Source organism: Hyperoodon ampullatus (genome assembly GCF_949752795.1).
Source record: "Hyperoodon ampullatus genome assembly, chromosome: 3".
In the NCBI taxonomy this organism is placed as follows: domain Eukaryota; kingdom Metazoa; phylum Chordata; class Mammalia; order Artiodactyla; family Ziphiidae; genus Hyperoodon; species Hyperoodon ampullatus.
In genome coordinates this window covers 89,200,000-89,213,248 of record NC_136916.1, presented here as the reverse complement: position 1 = coordinate 89,213,248, position 13,249 = coordinate 89,200,000, and the positions used below count along the sequence as shown (strand labels likewise).

The 13,249-nt window shown below is 41.0% G+C and overlaps 1 long non-coding RNA gene across 1 annotated transcript in view; it reads right to left on the bottom strand.

Moving 5' to 3' along the window:
- The window catches only part of LOC307050002, an 84,361-nt gene that overhangs the window by 65,901 nt on the left and 5,211 nt on the right, over positions 1–13,249 (bottom strand). The window lies entirely within an intron of this gene.

Here is a 13,249-nt window from a genome sequence, read left to right as displayed (position 1 = left end):
AATATCACTTCTTTCAAGTTTGGTTACATGCCCTCCACCCCCAATCCCACACCTGGCAGATAGCATATTCTCACTGAGGCCTTCCCTGGCCACTCTCTCTAAACTGCAAGCCTACATTCTACATTTCACTTTCCTGCTCTGCTTTTCTCTTTAACATTCAGCACTATTTATTTTAATCACTTCTTCCATTTACTGTCAGACTAATTTTTGTCTGGTCTCTTCTCTGTTATGTCCCCAAAGTCTAGACCAGTGCCTGGCAAACTGAACACATTCAAAAATATTTGTTGAAAGGATGAATGAATGCAGGCACTGAGGGGAATAGGAAGTATAGAGCCCCACCTCCTTTGAGATTTGGTCTTTGACTCACTGTGGAGCCTCAGCCTGCCAGGCTCAGGTCCCATCTCACACCAGCCATGCCCCACATTCCACACACACCACTGTGTGTCTCTGAACATGTGGGTCCTGCTGCCTATGACGTCTGACTCTCTTTTGTTTACCTCACTGCTATTTTTATCCTTTTTTATTTCACTACCAATGAGGTAATTACTAGACAGTTTATCATGAGTTTATTGGCCATCTGGTATTGCTTCTTTTGTCAATTCAACAAAAATGTGCCAGGCTGTAAAGATATAAAGATACATTGTTCTAAGCTCTTAAGATAAGACAACCATTTTCCCTGTCCTCAAAAAGTTTATGGTCTAGAGAGACAAGCAAATAAGTATACAAAATAATTATGGATTGTGAAAAATACTGTGAAGGAAATAAAGAGGAAACTATGACAGAGAACAATGCAGAGGGCAGTACTTACATAGGGTGTGCAGGGAGGGCATCTATGAAAATATATTTAAGGATGAGAAGGTGGTGACAGTGTTGAACTTCACCTGACTTCTATGCTCCCAGAAAACAGTGATGGTTAAGAAATCTCCCCAGTCTTTTTTTCCCCACATCCCCCACCCCTCTGTGTTCTAGAAAATGACTAACTGCAATGAACCACCATTCCCCACATGGCTTAGATAAGACTTGCTATCCACTCTTTCTCATGACTCCCACAAGATTTGTAGATGGCTCCCATTTTTACTGGTGACAAGGTTAAACCCAGACCATTCCTCTTTTGCCTGAATCTGTTGACATAGTGAGACAGAGATCCTCTTTCTTCTTTGTCCCATGAATAATTAGCCAAGATTAGAACTGTTTGTTCCCCTGAAACCAGCTAAGCATTTCCTGTTCCACTGAAACTTGCTTTGATTGAAAAAACAATCCCAACTATAAATAACCCCACCTGTAACTTGTCTACTCCTCCCCATAAAAATCTAAGGCAAACCCCTCTGCTGAGACACGCTGTAGTAGGCTGAAAAATGGCCCTACAAGATATCCAGGTCCTAAGCCCTGGAATCTATGAATATCTTCCCTTATGCGGAAAAAGAGCTTTTGCAGATGTGATTTATTAGCTTGAGTCGGGACAATTATCCTGGATTATCTGGTTGGACCCTAAACAGAATCACAAGTATCCTTGTAAGAGGGGAACAGAAGGAGACTCGACCATAGATAAAAGAGAAGACAGCCATGTGATGGAAGCAGAGAGAGGCGGAGTCAGAGAAAAGATGCTCCATCACTGGTTTTGAAGATAGAGGAAGGGACCAGGAGACAAGGAATTCAGCTCTAGATGTGGGAAAAAGAAAGGGAACATATTCTCCCCTGGACCCTCCAGAGGCAGCACAGCCCTGCCCACACCTCGATTTTAGCCACGTAAGATTCATTTTGGATTTCTGGCCCACACAACAATAATAGGATAACTTTCTATTGTTTAAAGCCGCTAATTTGCAATGATTTGTCACGCCAACCATAGGAAACTTAATACGTACTCTAATCTTCAGATCTGAGGTGTTTCCCTATTGCAATAGCCTGAATAAAATCCATCTCCTCACTTACCACGTTTTTGTCTTTGACAGTGCTAACCAAACGAAGACCGGGGAGCAGGACACCCCAGGCAGAGTGACCAACATGGACAAAGGTCCTCAGGCAAGAGAGAAGTTGGTGTGTTCTAGAACCTAGGAGATGAGCGTGACTCAGGATGAAGGCGAATGTTAACAGACTGACAGGGCCCTGGGCCATGGGAGGGAATTTGGACTTCATTATATTTGTGATGAGAAACTTTTAGAAGATTTCGAGCCATGAAGAGTAGAAGGAGAAAGGTCAGTTAGTAGTCCTGGTAAGAAATGATGGTGGCCCCAGGATGCGGGAAGAATTTAGATATAGGGCTGGATGAGGCAGATTCTGTCTCTGTAAGGGTTGAAATATGAAACAGAGCTCAGTCAAATTAGAATAATTTGAGGAGTGTGTACTAAAGAGGGTATTTATAAAGGTTTGGCAAGATATGGGAAACCAAAACAACAAAGGAAAGTACAGTACACTGAAGCTTAAAACAAACAGTGCCAAGCCTGAAGGGAAAGGAGGAGAAAGCAGTTTCCAGAGCCTGGAAGAAAGGGCAACCATGACAAGAGCAGTGGTCTTCAGCGGAGAGACACAGCCATCCGGAGGGAACTCTGACCTTACCCTCCCCTCTCCCTCTGACCTCTTGCTGGGGCTCTCTATTGCCAAACCCAAACGCAAGCCAGAGAGCAAGAGAGCTCATTGGTTAAGTCCCTACAGGTCAGCCTTCCCAGGCAGGAAACAGGGTAGAAAGGGACAAGAGTGGGTATGGAGGGAAAAAAGATAGGTGGTAGAGAGTTAAAGTTAGCCCCATTTATTAAAAGAAAATGCGGAGACCTGAATTTTCTACACTATTTCCTTAATACTCAGTTTCACCTACCCCATGCCAATAGGCACAAAAACAATGGCTTTCACCTTCCTGATTTTTCTTTGAACATTTACAACTGCTCTTTTGTCCTAAAGGCCATCAAGAAAGGCCGTGATTAGAACACTTGCAAGGACTAATAATGTTATCTTCAAAGTTCAGTGAAAAACCTCTTTTGATAAAAGTGTAGAATTTAAGGAAATGTTGCTACTTGAAAACTGGATAATATTCACTTTATACTGAAGAGAATTGAGTTTATGCAGCCTGGTAAGTAAAGGTTGTTTCAGAGGAGTGGAATATTGAATCAAACCAAACCACAGAAAGCCTAATTCATACATCTCTCTGCACGGATACCCATATTTTACCATTGTTTTGGTTTCCTTCTTTTTCTTTATTACTCTGGAAGATAATTCAATTTGCATTGCACATTTCCTCACAGAAATTTTGAATCTTATGAATATAAAAATCATGGACTTGGCCCAATGTTATTTTAATCAGTTTTTCTGTTTCCTAATTCAGGATTAACTTCCCAGGATATAGGCAGAGATTTAGTAGCAAGAGCGACAGTGTGCACATTAAAATATGGAGAGCTTCAGCAGCAATTTGAGTTATGGTAATTACTGGGTTTGTTTACACAAACACAGATGAAAAGCATAACCTTTTTGTTCCCGTCTTTTTTTTTTAATTTGGAAAAATTGTGTGCTACCAACAGAAAAGTCATACAACAGTTGTTTAATGTCATGGAGGAAATCAGGCGCAACCAATGAGACTGAGAAATAAAGATATCAAAACTCTCAGAGGTAGTGTCTTAGCTAGGCATCCTTTTCCCTGGAGCCACTCCCAGTGGTACAGAAAGGCTCTGGTGCTCACATTCTGCTCAGAATGACTGCCACAACACTTGCCTGCACCCAAATCAACTACCCAGTGGGTCTCCACTAGCATACCAGTTCCAGTGTGGCCCCGCCCCAACACTGACTTCTGCTTCCACTGTCATTCTCCACAACCTGCTCCCTGGTCCCATTTGCTCCCTCCAAGAAGTAAGCCTGACTGAGATGGGGCCCACGTGAGTGAAGAGGAGAAGAAGAAGGCAGATGGTTTCCAGCAACTGGGAGCCAACAGGAGAGGCACCAGTGCTCTCAGGGAATGTGAGAAAATAAGCCCATCCCTGGGAACATTTGGGGAAAAAACCAGGCTTGCTTTTGTAAGGCTTACTGGTCACAAATCTGGAAGCTTCCCCTAGACATCGTGCTTTCGTGAGAACCAGGCTGTCCCTCTTAGAGGCAGTAGGCAGACAGACTTTCACCCATCTTAGAATGGTTGAAATGGGGTGAAATTACCCAAATGACTAGGCTTGATCTCAATATCTTCTTTTACCTCTTCCACCCCATTTCCATACCAAATTGACTCTATGGGCCATCAACCCAGCTAAAAGAGAAGGCCTATTGATTGCATAAAATATCTGTTCTAGGTGTTTTATGGTACACACAGTAATGGCACCCAAAGATATCTAGACTTTGATCCCTGGAAAATGTGATTATGTTACTTTATATGGCAAAAGGGACTTTGCGGATGTCAGTAAGATTACTGACCTTAAGGGCCTTCCCTGGTGGCGCAGTGGTTGAGAGTCCGCCTGCAGATGCAAGGGACACAGGTTCGTGCCCCGGTCTGGGAGGATCCCACGCTGCGGAGCGGCTGGGCCCGTGAGCCATGGCCGCTGAGCCTGCGCTCTGAGGCGGGAGAGGACACTACAGTGAGAAGCCCGCATACCACAAAAAAAAAAAAAAAAAAAAAGATTACTGACCTTGAGATAGAGGGATTATCCTGGATTATCTGGGTGGGCCAAATCTAATAACATGATTCCTTAAAAGTGGAGAAACTTTCCCAGCTATGATCAGAGAACCAGAAAGATGGCAGCATAAAGACTCAATCTGCTGTTGCTGTTTTTGAAGACAGAGGATGGTGGTCACAAGGCAGGGAATGTGGTCAGCTTCTGGGAGCTGGAAAAGGCAAGGAAATGGGTTCCCTCTTAGAGCTTCTAGAAAGGATTGCAGCCTTGCCAACACCTTGATTTTAGCCCTGTGAGACCCATGCCAGACTTCTGACCTAAATAACTGAAGATAAATTTGTATTGTTTAAGCCACTAAGGTAATTTGCTGTGGTCATTTGTTACAGCAGCAGTAAAAACTTATACAGTCTTCCTCACCTCAAGCTTGGATTAGCACAATAGAAAATTTTTAATTTCTCCAGGCTCTCAAGTCTCTAGGTCATCTTAGAAACCGTTATTCACCAAACTCTTGTCAACTATCACACTACTCATTCGACTTCCCTGTTCAAGAGCCTACAAATGGCAATGTTTTCAAACTAAGCTCCTGTAAATATCAGAAGGTCTGAAGTGCCAAAGTTCAAAGTGTAAGGTTAGTGAATACTGCTGAAAATGCCCTGAAAAGAGTCCTTGGAGAGACTGGTCAACAGGATTTTCCAGGGGCTTCATCACCAAACATGTTGAACAATAGGAATCCACTGGTTGGTTTATAAAGTCTTGCAGCGTTTACCAGTTACACAGCCCTACTGATAAAATCAGTCAGTGTGCTGGGGTGAAACCATTTCTACTACTCTGGCCAGAGTGGATAATGCAACTAATCTCTGAACCAGGGGCTAGTCAGTAGGGATGGTAACATGACAATATATTATATAGCTAATTTTCCAGTCCAACCAGATGCTCTTTGAAGGCAAAAGAGGGAGACATGATTTGAAAGAGATCATGTGAGCCAAGAAAGACAGTAGAAGTCTACAGCTGACTTAGTTCTCAGACAACTTTCCAGTTTAATCCATATAATCCCCCTTCCCCTAACCCTTTCCTCTTTTCCTAGTCTTACAATTAAAATTGTCAAATATATCATTTCTCATTGCTCAAACTTTCACTTTACATTCTATAGTAAGTTTCAGCCTTTTAGTCCTATTTAACTGTTGGTGGAGCACCTTTTGTGACCTGCTTTGATGGTCTCCCTTTGGCTTAACCAAGAAACTAGCAGATATTCTGAATGATGCCTGGTCTGCAATTATTCTTAGTAAAATTATACTGCAAATTTATTGTTAAGAACAAAGGCCTTGGACCTGCCTCTATTTTTAAGGTAATGGAATCTCTATCAAAATGATACTGAGTACAGTGATTTTGGTAAAGTTCGTAATATTGGTTAAATGTGAAGAAATTCTAACAAGTCTTGACCCCAGCAGATTCTCTAGAAATAAATTCCCTAAAGCGGTGGTCCTTAACTAAGTGTGGGCAACAAGAATCACCCTGGAGATCCCAAGTAGTCAGTTTGTAGTACGGTTTGGACATGTGCATTTGACCAGTCTTTCTAGATGATTCTCACATGTACCCTGCTCTTAAGGCATCTGCTTTTATTTTCTTCCTGAAAAGTTGATGATGCTTTAAAATGAAATAACAATAGTCCTTCTCTGGGCTGTTATTTACAGAACTTTCACTTTCTGGTACTCCTATACAGAATGGCACAATTCAGAGTCAGCTTTTCATGATTATGTTAAGAGATTGGGTACTCAGAGCATAGTAAGAACTATAGTTCTGAGTTTGTATGTTAATTATTCTGATCCCCTTGAACTTTTGTGGCAGTAATTCGTGAGTTAGTCGAAAGTGGTTTTGTAGCAATAAATACTTGTTTTGTTGACTATCGGCTAGTTCCTTGTTTTTTAACAACAGCTGCTCACCTTAGTGTCAACCTTCTGAGCTACTTATATGGTTAAGATCCATGTGCTGATTTTATGAAATTGAAAGGCTACATATATTTATCTGATCTTTGTGTTCTTCCCAAGAGCCTGGTAGGAACATTCTTCTGGGTTTCACAAGTTATATGCTAGTTTAGTGTTTTAAAATTGGGCTATAGATACTCCTGGGGGAAGAAAACACATCCCAGGAGGTATCTTGATGGCATTTTGGACCAAACAATTTTAAAAGAATGACCTTCTAGATAGTGATACATATGTACTTTATACTGAAATTGATCTGCCTATATACTAGTTCTTTCCCATCTCCTTTATTATAATCGCCCTTTTACAAAAGCTAGGCATATGACTCACCAACTTCAGGCTAACTGGTGCTTTTCCTTGGTGTAAAAAACTCTAGGCTTGAAACAAAGGAGAACTTCTAAATTTTTGGTACCAGAACCCAAAGTATGGCTTCTGTCATTTTTGGGCTTGCACATATTTCTAGCCAAGATGAAGTGTGGCATGATAAATGAGCTATTTTTGCCCATGTTGGGATGTTCTAAATTCAGCTACAGGATTGTGCAGTTATGGGGAATTACGATATTTTCCCATTAATATTCACACTGCTTCCATTCCTGAATGATTGTCAAAGAATGAACTACCCCTGAAGAACATTTCAAGAGTTTTGTTTAAACCAGCGGTCCCCAACCTTTTTGGCAAAAGAGACCCATTTCGTGGAAGACAATTTTTCCACAGAATGGGGTGGGGGGAGGGATTGTTTTGGGATGATTAAAGCACATTACATTTATTGTGCACTTTATTTGTATTATTAGTACATTGTACTATATAATGAAATAATTATACAACTCACCATAATGCAGAATCAGTGGGAGCCCTGAGCTTGTTTTCACTTGCCACTCACTGATAGGGTTTTGCTGTGAGCCTGCAAGCAATTGATTTATTATGGTCTCTGTACAGTCAAAACCCCTCTGCTAATGATAATCTGTATTTGCAGCCACTCCCCAGCCCTAGCATCACCACCTCTCAGCTCCACCTCAGATCATCAGGCATTAGATTCTCATAAGGAGCACGCAACCTAGATCCTTTGCATGCACAGTTCACAGTAGTGTTCATGCTCCTATGAGAATCTAATACCACCGCTGATCTGACAAGAGGCAGAGCAGTAATGCAAGCGATGGGGAGCAGCTGTAAATACAGAGGAAGCTTCACTCAATCGCCCACCGCTCACCTCCTGCTGTGCAGTCCAGTTCCTAACAGGCCACAGACAGATAACAGTCTGTGGCCTGGGGGTTGGGGACCCCTAGTTTAAACTGACAAAAACTGAGAAAGTTCACCTACTGGAGAACCTCTCCATAGGAAATCTGAGCAAAAGGATACTAATCTGAGATGGAGGTTTGAGGTACAAAAAGAAAAACAAAGAAAATGATAAAAGTCTGGGTAAACATTTTTTTAAATGACTGTAAAAATTAGTAATAATAATGCTTATTGGGATTCAAGAAAAGATATGTTTAAAATACCAGGAGGAGGAACCAAGATGGCAGAGTAGAAGGAAGTGCTCTCACTCCCTCTTGCGAGAACACCAGAATCACAACTAGCTGCTGGACAATCATCGACAGGAAGACACTGGAACTCACCAAAAAAGATACCCCACATCCAAAGACAAAGGAGAAGCCACAATGAGGTGGTAGGAGGGGCACAATCACAGTAAAATCAAATCCCATGACTGCTGGGTGGGTGACTCACTGACTGGCGAACACTTATACCACAGAAGTCCACCCACTGGAGTGAAGTTTCTGAGCCCCACGTCAGGCTTCCCAACCTGCGGGTCCGGCAATGGGAGGAGGAATTCCTAGAGGGTCAGACTTTGAAGCCTAGTGGGAATTGACTGCAGGACTTGGACAGCACTGGGGGAAACACAGACTCCACTCTTGGAGGGCACACACAAAGTAGTGTGCCCATCAGGACCCAGGGGAAGGAGCAGTGGCCCCAGGGGAGACTGAACCAGACCTACCTGCTAGTGTTGGAGGGTCTCCTGCAGAGGCGGGGGATGGTTCTGTCTCACCGTGAGAACAGGGACACTGGCAGCAGAAGTTCTGGGAAGTACTCTTTGGCATGAGCCCTCCCAGAGTCTGTCATTAGCCCCACCAAAGAGCCCAGGTAGGCTCCAGTGTTGGGTTGCCTCAGGCCAAACAACCAACAGGGAGGGAACCCAGCCCTACCCATCAACAGTCAAGTGGATTGAACTTTTACTGAGCTCTGCCCACCAGAGCAACAGTCAGCTCTACCCACCACCAGTCTCTCCCATCAAGCCTCTTAGATAGCCTCATCCACCAGAGGGCAGACACCAGAAGCAAGAAGAACTACAATCCTGCAGCCTGTGGAACAAAAACCACATTCACAGAAAGATAGACACAATGAAAAGGCAGAGGGCTATATACCAGATGAAGGAACAAGATAAAACCCCAGAAAAACAGCTACATGAAGTGGAGATAGGCAACCTTCCAGAATAAGAATTCAGAATAATGATAGTGAAGATGATCCAGGACCTCGGAAAAAGAATGGAGGCAAAGATCGAGAAGACGCAAGAAATGTTTAACAAAGACCTAGAAGAATTAAAGAACAAACAGAGATGAACAATACAATAACTGAAATGAAAGCTACACTAGAAGGAATCAATAGCAGAATAACTGAGGCAGAAGAACGGATAAGTGACCTGGAAGACAGAATGGTGGAATTCACTGCTGCAGAACAGAATAAAGAAAAAAGAATGAAAAGAAATGAAGACAGCCTAAGAGACCTCTGGGACAACATTAAATGCAACAACATTCGCATTATAGGGGTCTCAGAAGGAGAAGAGAGAGAGAAAGAACCAGAGAAAATATATGAAGAGATTATAGTTGAAAACTTCCCTAACATGGGAAAGGAAATAGCCACCCAAGTCCAGGAAGCGCAGCAAGTCCCATACAGGATAAACCCAAGGAGAAACATGCTGAGACACACAGTAATCAAATTGGCAAAAATTAAAGACAAAGAAAAATTATTGAAAGCAGCAAAGGAAAAACGACAAATAACATACAAGGGAACTCCCATAAGGTTAACAGCTGATTTCTCACCAGAAACTACAAGCCAGAAGGGAGTGGCATGATATACTTAAAGTGATGAAAGGGAAGAACCTACAACCAAGATTACTCTACCAGGCAAGGATCTCATTCAGATTCCATGGAGAAATCAAAAGCTTTACAGACAAGCAAAAGCTAAGAGAATTCAGCACCACCAAACCAGCTCTACAACAAATGCTAAAGGAACTTCTCTAAGTGGGAAACACAAAAGAAAGAGGACCTACAAAAACAAATCCAAAACAATTAAGAAAATGGTCATAGGAACACACATATCAATAATTACCTTAAACGTGAATGGATTAAATGTTCGAACCAAAAGACACAGGCTTGCTTAATGGATACAAAAACAAGACCCATATATATGCTGTCTACAAGAGACCCACTTCAGACCTAGGGACACATACAGACTGAGTGAGGGGATGGAAAAAGATATTCCATGAAAATGGAAATCAAAACAAAGCTGGAGGGCTTCCCTGGTGGCGCAGTGGTAGAGAGTCCGCCTGCCGACGCAGGGGACACGGGTTCATTCCATGGTCCAGGAAGATCCCGCATGCTGCGGAGCAGCTGGGCCCGTGAGCCATGGCCACTGAGCCTGCGCGTCCGGAGCCTGTGCTCCGCAACAGGAGAGGCCACAACAGTGAGAGGCCCACGTACAGCAAAAAAAAAACCCAAACAAACAAAAAAACAAAGCTGGAGTAACTATACTCATATCAGATAAAATAGACTTTAAAATAAAGGATGTTATGAGAGACAAGGAAGGACACTACACAATGATCAAGGGATCAATCCAAGGAGAAGATATAACAATTATAAATATATATGCACCCAACAGAGGAGCACCTCAATATATAAGGCAACTGCTAAAAGCTATAAAAGAGGAAATCAACAGTAACACAATAATAGTGGGGGACTTTAACACCTCACCTACACCAATGGACAGATCATGCAAAATGAAAATAAGGAAAGAGAAGCTTTAAATGACACAATAGACCAGATAGATTTAATTGATATTTATAGGACATTCCATCCAAAAACAGCACATTACACTTTCTTCTCAAGTGCGCACGGAACATTCTCCAGGATAGATCACATCTTGGGTCACAAATCAAGCCTCAGTAAGTTTAAGAAAATTGAAGTCATATCAGGCATCTTTTCTGACCACAACGCTATGAGATTAGAAATGAATTACAGGGAAAAAAACGTAAAAAATACAAACACATGGAGGCTAAACAATACATTACTAAATAACCAACAGATCACTGAAGAAATCAAAGAGGAAATCAAAAAATACCTAGAGACAAATGCCAATGAAAACACGACGACCCAAAACCTATGGGATGCAGCAAAAACAGTTTTTAGAGGGAAGTTTATAGCTATACATACAAGCCTACCTCAAGAAACAAAAAAAATCTCAAGTACACAATCTAACCTTACACCTAAAGGAACTAGAGAAAGAAGAACAAAGAAACCCCAAAGTTAGCAGAAGGAAAGAAAGCATAAAGATCAGAGCAGAAATAAATGAAATAGAAACAAAGAAAACAGCAGCAAAGATCAATAAAACTAAAAGCTGGTTCTTTGAAAAGATAAACAAAATTGATAAGCCATTAGCCAGATGCATCAAGAAAAAGAGGGAGAGGACTCAAATCAATAAAACTAGAAATGAAAAAGGAGAAGTTACAACAGACACCGCAGAAATACAAAGCATCCTAAGAGACTACTATAAGCAACTCTATGCCAATAAAATGGACAACCTGGAAGAAATGGACAAATTCTTAGAAAGGTATAACCTTCCAAGACTGAACCAGGAAGAAACAAAATATGAACAGACCAATCACAAGTAATGAAATTGAAACTGTGATTAAAAATCTTCCAAGAAAGAAAAGTCGAGGACCAGATGGCTTCACAGAAGAATTATATCAAACATTCAGAGAAGAGCTAACACCCATCCTTCTCAAACTCTTCCAAAAAATTGCAGAGGAACGAACACTCCCAAACTCATTCTATGAGGCCACCATCACCCTGATACCAAAACCAGATAAAGATACTACAAAAAAAGAAAATTACAGACCTATATCACTGATGAATATAGATGCAAAAATCCTCAACAAAATACTAGCAAACAGAATCCAGCAACACATTAAAAGGATCATACACCACAGTCAAGTGGGATTTATCCTATGGATGCAAGGATTCTTCAATATACGTAAATCAATCAATGTGATACACCATATTAACAAATTGAAGAATAAAAACCATATGATCATCTCAATAGATGCAGAAAAAGCTTTTGACAAAATTCAATACCCATTTATGATAAAAACTCTCCAGAAAGTGGGCATAGAGGGAACCTACCTCAACATAATAAAGGCCATATACGAAAAACCCACAGCAAACATCATTCTCAATGGTGAAAAACTGAAAGCATTTCCTCTAAGATCAGGAACGAGATGAGGATGTCCACTCTCACCACTATTATTCAACATAGTTTTGGAAGTCCTAGCCATGGCAATCAGAGAAGAAAAAGAAATAAAAGGAATACAAATTGGAAAAGAAGTAAAAGTGTCACTGTTTGCAGATGACATGATACTATACACAGAGAATCCTAAAAATGCCACCAAAAAATTACTAGAGCTAATTAATGAATTTGCTAAAGTAGCAGGATATAAAATTAATGCACAGAAACCTCTTGCATTCCTATACAGTAACGATGAAAAATCTGAAAGAGAAATTAAGGAAACACTCCCATTTACCATTGCAACAAAAAAGAATAAAATACCTAGGAATAAACCTATCTAAGAAGACAAAAGACCGGTATGCAGAAAACTATAAGACAATGATGAAAGAAATTAAAGATGATACAAACAGATGGAGAGATATACCATGTTCTTGGATTGGAAGAATCAATATTGTGAAAATGACTATACTACCCAAAGCAATCTACAGATTCAATGCAATCCCTATCAAATTACCAATGGCATTTTTTACGGAACTAGAACAAATCATCTTAAAATTTGTATGGAGACACAAAGACCCCAAATAGCCAAATCAGTCTTGAGGGAAAAAAACGGAGCTGAAGGAATCAGACTCCCTGACTTCAGACTATACTACAAAGCTACAGTAAGCAAGACAATATGTTACAGGCACAAAACAGAAACAGAGATCAATGGAACAAGATAGAAAGCCCAGAGAGAAACGCACACACCTATGGTCAACTAATCTATGACAAAGGAGGCAAAGATATACAATGGACAAAAGACAGTCTCTTCAATAAGTGGTGCTGGGAAAACTGGACAGCTACATGTAAAAGAATGAAATTAGAACACTCCGGAACACCTTACACAAAAATAAACTCAAAATGGATTCTAGACCTAATGTAAGACCAGACACTATAAAACTCGTAGAGGAAAACATAGGAAGAACACTCTTTGACATAAATCACAGCAAGATCTTTTTTGATCCACCTCCTAGAGTGATGGAAATAAAAACAAAAACAAACAAATGGGACCTAATGAAACTTAAAAGCTTTTGCACAGCAAAGGAAACCATAAGCAAGACGAAAAGACAACCCTCAGAATGGGAGAAAATATTTGCA